Genomic DNA, 8837 nt, shown 5'->3' with positions numbered 1-8837 from the left:
AGGGAAATGGATGGCATTAGAGCAGATTATGCTAAATGAAACTAGCCAATCCCTAAAAAACAAATGCCAAATTTCTTTGATATAATGAGAACAACTAAGAACAGAGCAGGGAGGAAGAGCATGAGAAGAAGATTAACACTAATCGGGGATGAGAGGTGGGAGGGAAAGGGAGAGAGAAGGGAAATTGCATGGAAAGGGAAGGAGACCTTCATTGTTATACAAAATTACATATAAGAGGAATTGAGGGGAAAGGAGAAAAAAAACAAGGGGGAGAAATGAATTACAGTAGATGGGGTAGAGAGAGAAGTTGGGAGGATGAGGGAGGGGAGGGGTGATAGTAGAGGATAGGAAAGGCAACAGAATACAACAGACACTAGTATGGCAATATGTAAAACAGCAGATGTGTAACTGATGTGATTCTGCAATCTGTATGTGGGGTAAAAATGGGAGTTCATAACCCACTTGAATCAAATGTATGAAATATGATATTTCAAGAACTATGTAATGTTTTGAACAACCAATAATAAAAATTTAAAAAAAGAAAATATATGATCATTTCCTAGCAGAAGCATATGCTTATAAAAATCACTGCAGTCTGAACCATGGTAACATGATTTTAGGTATATTCAAGGAGTTAGAATGAGGAAAGTAAAGAAATTACTGCATGCCCATTTTTATGTAGCAGTATTATCAGTAGTTAAGAAAAGAAAAGAAATAAAGTGTCTTTAAATGAAGGATGTACCAGGAGATTTCTTTCAACAGCAGGGTGTCTAACTACTCCCCTGATAACCTTCACACCATATTTCAGACTTCTTTCTCTTGGCAAGAGAGGACACAGAGACTCAAATGAGCCAGCCCTCCAAAGTATATAGACATAATAGCTGTGGATACCTCAGAAACTCCTGAGCCAAGAAAAGGTATGACAGTGACATAAGTCATGTTATCTTATCAAGTCTACAGTGAGTAATTCCCAATCAAAGATGTTCCAATAAGGTATCTGTATGTAAGGAAGAAAAAGAGGGGCCAGGAATGAGAATTGTTTACAAAGGGTCAAGTGAATCATCTCTTTTTTTTCTCTCATATACAATAACAACTGAAGGACAAAAAAAAATCTCATAAACAGTGCATCTAATGTAGGAGAAAAATAACTACAGAATACTGCATCTATTTGAAATATGCTATGAAGAACAGTTTATTAAATTGTGGAGTAATAAAGTTGGCATTTAGAATGTGAACAAGAAAATGAAAATATAGGATATATTCTGAGATCAGAATGCAAAACTGAAGGTAAGTTCTAGCACTCTGAATTTGGGGCCCTGGTTCTCACCTATATAATAGCAACACTTTGTGGAGAGGAAAAATAATCCCACTTGGATTTGGAATTCTCTCCTGATAATCCCTGCAATCATTACCACAAAATCTGAGGAGATGCCAGGATGCCAGGACAAAGCTGTCCACATGGGCTTCAGGCCATGATTGAAGTTACCATAATTAGAGAAAACAGAATTTCCAAAATTTTAGCTGCTGATATATTTTCCACTTTATTGGCCAAAGGAGACTTAGAAACAAACTGCTCCACAAAAATATTCATTTTTGCAGACACTGGATACTATTCTGGGTAGTTCTCATCTACAAAAACCAGTTCCAGCCATAGCAATTGCTGTTTGAAATTTCTTCTAATTTGTCACCAATTCCAATCTGCAGATGCAGTCTCAAAAATCTGTACAGCCACTTATCTCTGGTTTTTAATGGTGCCTTGCATTCTCTTTATAGGATATTTATCATCTGTGTGGCAGCAGAATCTGAATTTCCTGAGCATTGATGAGGAAGCCTAGGAATAGATTCCCCAAAATGGCAATCTCCAGAGATGAAAACTGGATCTTACAGTGGAAACCAAACCTTTCATACTTGTTGTATATTGGATTGAAGAGTTCTCATCCAAGAGCCCCTGGTTGGAAAAGACATGCCCTCTGAGTCTGAATCCACTCAGCTTACTGTCCAGTGACAGTAGATGTCATCAACATCATAAATGAATGCGGCCACATTGAATCATGATAGGCAGGTTCTTGGGTGCATTTACTTTTCTTTTAAGGTGATTTCATTTGAGTACAAATAGCAGCTTCAGCTTTTATAAAGGCAAAGTATTCCTAAAGTGGTGAAATCTAGCATGGCAGGTGGATATTTAAATTTAGCCTTGTAAATAGGGAGACATCATTGTATGCATTATATGCATATATATTGTTAATTATTGAAAACAATATAATGGGCAGTATTTTTTTTTTCATTTAACTTTTCTGATTTATTTTCTGAAAAGACAATCCAATATAATTAAAATATCAGGCAAAGGTAAAGTTTTGACTTTTCTAATATTTACACTAAAAGAAAAAAAAATATGACACAGTTTAAATTCATTAGAATCACAAAATTGAAGATTATATCAAGAATACTATTATTAAATGACAAATATAAAATTTCTAATGTTAAATATATACATATTTAGAATACATCCTCACAACTAACTCTATTTTAAGCCTCCAGCACATCTTAATTCACAATGGTCACTTTCCATTTTGTGAGTTATGGTTCCTCTGACCTTGGGGAGTCAAAGAACTTGGATCACTGCATTCCATACAAGAGGTGTAATCAATGCTTTTCTATATAACTAAACAGCAGGAGTGGTAGTGCCCTCAGGAAGAGCAGAGAGATCAAAGAAAACATTGTTTAAAAGGAGATGATTGTTTACCACCTGATGGTGGACACAAATTTATTTATATTTCAGATTTCAGACAGCTTAGAAGAGAAAAGAGAGTCCCAGTAGTTGGAGGCCACATGCCAACATATCTCTCCACAGCCTTGACTTTAAAACTCAAACAAATTAAAGAAAAATATCTTATTTTGCAACTTGTCCCTTGACCTAATGCCTAAGCTATAATGTCTGTTTTCTCATTTGGTATAAGGTACTGTGAAAGTTTTAGAACAAATCTGATGTATACAAGCTGCATACCATTTCAATGGAGGTCCAGAATTAAGTTAGAAATAAAGAAAATCAGTTGTCAATGAGACAAATGCTGTTTTCCAGGGAATTTTCTCAAAAGATGTTAAAGAAATCTGGTTTCCACTTATAATTGGTGCATGAGTCACTGTACAACTTATTAGATAATGATTGGTCTGATTTATCTATTCATGAAGGCTTATCTGTGTTTATTTTTATGGTGGAAAGAATTACCTGCTACTGAACTTCAGAAGGTGAGCTACCCTCATCACATGGAGCATCTTGATTCATCTCTTCCTCTAGTGTGGGCTTCTTACTTTGAACATAGTAGTGTTTGAAAAGCAAAAGCCAAAGAATCAAGGTCTTTGGAGTCTAGTTAGTAGACTAAGCACTTCCATAGTTACAGTTACTATAACCCATAGAAAATAAAGAAATATGAGTAATTATTACATATACCTGTGATCCCAATGGCTCAGGAAACCTAGGAAGGAGAATTGTGAGTTAAAAGCAACACTCAGCAATGGTGAGGCACTAAGCAACTCAGTGAGAACTTTGTACAATAAAATACACAATAGGACTGGGAATGTGGCTCAGTAGTAAAGTACCCCTGAGTTCAATCTCTGGTACAAAAAAAAAAAAAAGAAAGAAAGAAAGAGGAGGAAGAAGAAGTATCAGATCCAAGGACTTGGAAACAAATTCTATGTTTTCACAGGTAAAAATGAAAATTACAACATGTAGCTTATAAATACAAAAAGAGAATTTCTAACATTTTTGCACTCAATATTATTCTACCTTTTCTTATACAAAAATTTTATATAATGGTTTGAAGGAAAGAAAACTTTTCAAAGCCCACAGCTATTGAGCAGATCAGGTGGAATTCAGAATCAACTCTGTATGACTTAAATTCCAAAAAGCTCCACTGGAACACAAACTGCATGCCACTTTTCATACTGTCTTAGTTTTTGGATAGAGACATTCCAAAAAAGCAAGATCTGTTTCTATATTGTGCACACCTCCAGTGGGAATAATATCCTCAAGGGTATGATTCTAAAGCTTCTAGAAAAAAAAAAAAAAACTTGGAATAAAAATCAGTAATGTTTAATGTCTAAAATAGAAAATAAATAATCAACAATACATTTTAAATTCCTTTTCATATGAGAAATATGAAAATGCTACAATGCATTCCACAAGAATGATGATAAAATATTCTATGAAAACATTACAAAAAAAAACTGAACCTGTGTCTCAATAGTGCTAAAAATGGAAAATTTAAAAAAAAAAAACATAAAAGTGTAGGAGAGCATAGCACATTTAAAATGATACCAAAGTATGCACTAGAACTCCCTGATAAAATAATTATCTAGACATATTTATAAAAGAACATGAAGCTACATGAAATTTGTGTCAATAAAAAAGGACTTCTAATAGATTCAAGTGGAAATACATAATTAATGATTATAGATATATATATACATTGATAGACATTTACTGCAAGAAATTATTCTAAATATTCTATGGAGATAAACACAAACATAAGTTATAATAAAAAAATGACAAAGGCAAATAAATGAAAAACAACTAATTATTTAAATAAATCAATACTAAAAGAAATTTATTATATATCTGTAATCACAGAAAATTGGGGAGGCTAAGGCCAGAGAATTACTAGTACAAAGCCAGGAAAGCAACTTCATTTTAATTCCAATTGTGGTTTCTTAAAAAATAATATCTCTACAGGTGTATTGGCACACCATTGAAATACCAGTAACATTGGAGGCTCAGGCAGGAACATTAAAAGTTCAAATTCAAATTCAGCAAATTAATGAGGTTCTAAGCAACTTAGTGAAAACTCTTTCAAAATTTAAGGGGCTCAGGCAATGGTTTATTTGTAAAGTGTCAATGGGTTAAGTCACTGTGAAAAATTTAATACCTGCAATTTAGTAAAAAAAAAAAAAAATAACTAATAAATTATCCAGGTATCCTTTAAATTAAGAAATCAGAACTCAGTTCTGATCTGAAAATGACTCACACCGTTTTTAGTTTCATTTTTAATTCCTATATAAAAGTGATAACTTAAATTTGCAAATCTCAGATACATGATATATGTTGCAACTAACCATAAAATTGTGAGCCCCTTAAAGCAGGACATACTTTTTTTTTTTTTTAGTTCATTGTCCAGTTCCATGAAACCTAATTATAATAACACAGGGTCAAAAAAAGTGAATGTTAATTAAGTAGTAAAATAATAAATTTGAATTGTGTATCTGGCTTCAGGTATTTATGTGTGTGTGTGTGTGTGTGTGTGTGTGTGTGTGTGTGTATTTTTATTTTATCAATATAGTTATAAACATGCATATGTATACATGTGTGTATGCATGTGTTACATATATACATATATATATATATATATATTGCACACCTTATTGTTATTGTTGTTGTTGTTATTATTATTATTATTATTATTATTATTATTATTATTTAAAATTTATTCATATGCAGTGCTGGGAATCACTCAGCATCTAACACAGGCTCAAAAAACACACAACTATTGAAGTACAACCAGAGTGCATAAGGTATTTTTTTTGTACTAGGGACTGAATTGAGGTGCAGCCAACCACTAAGTCACATCCTCAGCAGTATATTGTATTTTATTTAGATACAGGGTCTCACTGAGTTGTTTAGCACATCACTGTTGCTGAGGATGTCTTTCAACTTGTGATCCTCTTGCCTCACTCTCTAAGTCCTGGGATTACAGGCATGTACCTTTATACCTGATCAGCTATGTTTTTAATCGGATATGAACTGCTACATTTGGTGGTCAATAAATTATATACAGTGTACCTTGATCTTCTACAGAAAAACACCAATTAATACTTTAATGTCTAAAAACAGAAGGAACAAACATCATGGAATAAATAAATTAGAGGTTAACACAAGTAGTGAATAAATTTAAGAAGAAAATACACTAGATATGGTGGTGAGTATCTATAATTTTAGTAAGTAGTGATAGTGAGGCCAGCCAAATAATACAAGACCCTGGTCATGATGGTGCATGCCTGTAACTCCAGCATCTCAGGAGGCTAAGGCAGAAAATTCTCAAGTTTAAAGGCACACTCAGCAAATTAGCAAGCCCTAAGAATCTTACTGAGACCCTGTCTCAAAAGTAAAAATAAGAATTATGAACCTGGGCCTGGTGGTGCATGCCTGCAATCCCAGTTACTCTAAAGATTAAAGAAAGAGGATTCCAGGTTCAAAGAAAGCCTTGGCAATTTAGAAAACCTGTAAAAACATTTTATAAGTTTCTATCTCAAAATGAAATGTAAAAATACTTAAGGATGTGGCTTAGTGGTTGTGCAACCTTGGTTTAAGTGCCTAGGATAATAAAAATAATTATAATTATAATAACCAAAATAACAAAAATGGGCTCAGGATGTTACTTGGTAGTTAAATGCCCTAGGATTTAATCTCTGGTATAAAAAAAATAAGAAAAAAAAATACATGACCAATTGGGCAACTTGGCCCGATATGAAATTTCTCAGGGATAAAGCACTCCTAGGTAATATCCCCAGTAAAAAGGTGAACAAGAAGAATAAAATAAACTCATATCATAATGGAGATAAAGACATAATACCATGGAGATTTCTTTGAGAAAGTATGTAGTACAGGGATAGAGTCATTCATTTACTCTAGTAATTTCCAAAACAGAACTTAAAAAATAAATTAGTATCTGAGTTAAGTTAGTAGATGTATAGAATTTACAAAAAAAGAGTTTGCTCTTATACATCGAACAAGTAAGAAAGAAAAAAAGCTAGATTAACTGAAAATAAATGATTTTTTTCTTCAGCCCATACAGAGTGAATTATGAGCTGTGATTCTAATGAATTCATTGTAGTGACACATTAACTACTAAGAAGAATTAAAGTGAAACAACTCACAATCACCTATAAAGAATTCATTATAGGCTTTTCAGATGCGATTATGACCTGATCTGCTTATCATAAAGTGACAAATTTCAATGCAAATACTGAAAGGTATTTCTTAAACTAACTACATTGGGATTGTATAAAAATAAAAAAAAAAAATGAGTTCATTTATTTTTAGTTACAACATAGCTACAAAACTTGTGAATGTTGTAAAACATTGTCAAGAATATTAAAATAACCTAATGATATATCATATATTTAATTAAATAATTAATACTAAAAAAATCATAGAGAAACATACCACAAAAATCATAGAGAAACATACCACAAAACTTATGCTACCATATCAAAAGGTACCTACTATGTGGAAATATATCTTATCTAAAGGCAATTTAGTTGCATGTGCAAGTTTTCCATAACATAATATTAAAAGATTTAAGATCTAGGTTGATTTGGTGGTGTATGCCTGAAATGTCAGCAGTTGGGGGTGGTGATGGAGAAAGACCAAATTTTCAAAGCCAGCCTCAGCAAAAGCAAGGTGCTAAGAAAATTTGGGAGGCCCTATATCTAAATAAAATAAAAAGAAAAAAGCTAGGGATTTGACTGAGTGTATAAGTGCCTCCAAGTTCAATCTCCAGTACCCCCCAGGAAAAAAAATAAAAATAAAAAAAAAATATATATATATATATATAATACAAAATAGAGCTGGGGATTTGATACAGTTGTTGAGTACCTCTGAGGAAAAATACCAATTTTAACCTTAAAAGCACTTGCAGTAGCATAAATTATTTTTTACACTGAAAATTCTATTTTTTTTTGTTGATTTTCCCTCTCATTGTGCCATGTATAGTTAAAGAAAATGGCAACTAAAAATGTAATTTCCATATTTTTCAACACTGCTAAGAAACATGTACACATAAACTTGGGTGATCCTGGCTACAGCTAAAAGCCTAGTTACTGATGTAGAAGAAAATCTCTTATGTGGGAACCAAGCACAGTGTGTGTGTGTGTGTGTGTGTGTGTGTGTGTGTGTGTGTGTGTTTTAATGTATTTTGCTGCTTTGAGCCTTGAAACTCAGGTTTAGAATACAGTGGGTTTTTTTTATTTTTATTTTTTAAATCTAAAATCACTTCTTCAGTTTACTTGTAAGAACAGTTATATAGTTGATGGCTAATATTTACAAGAAAAATAAAAGCATCACATTTCCTTGGTTAATCTAAGAATTGAGTAATATAAAATGCTGTCCCTTAGTGATCCAACCAGGGGCTGTGTGTGTAATTAAATATTAGAGTACTTGTCTAACATGCATGAAACCCTAGTTTCAATTCTTGGAACCATAAAAAAAATCATAAGAAAACATACAAAAAAAGCTCAGATTTTTCACATGGTCTCCATCACAGTCCCAAACCCTTTGTTGACTTTCACTTCTTTTTCTTTTCCTCTTTACTCAGTTTCTGACATTTGCATTGGTGTTTATTTTAAAAAATATCCTCATGAAACAAATTTTTACCTCATGGCAAGTATGATGATAACAAAACCAAACCAAGAATCCCCCACCCCCACCCCCCCAAAAAAAAGAACACAAGAAATTCCCAGTGTTCCTTACTTGATGAAGTCACAAGTAAAAGACTTCTGTAATTCCAGTGGCTAGGAATGATGAGGTAGGAGGATTGCAAGTTCAAAGCAGCTTCATCAATATCAAAGGGCTAAGCAACTCAGTGAGACTTTGTCCCTAAATAATTTACAAAATAGAGCTGAAGTTAAGTTGTCAAGTACCCTTGAATTCAATTTCCAGTACCCCCCTTAATAAAGTCAAAGGTTTTGATGTAAAACTTAGAAGACACAAATATTTAGAAAAGCTAGAAAAGTAGATGGGACTCTATTCTTGACCAAATCACATTCACTCAATATAAAAGATGACA

This window comes from Marmota monax, unplaced genomic scaffold (assembly GCF_021218885.2).
Source record: "Marmota monax isolate L192 unplaced genomic scaffold, Marmota_monax_Labrador192_F-V1.1 WCK01_AAM20220418_F8-fsc00334, whole genome shotgun sequence".
NCBI classification, from domain to species: Eukaryota; Metazoa; Chordata; class Mammalia; order Rodentia; family Sciuridae; genus Marmota; species Marmota monax.
Note: the sequence above shows the minus strand (reverse complement) of the source record.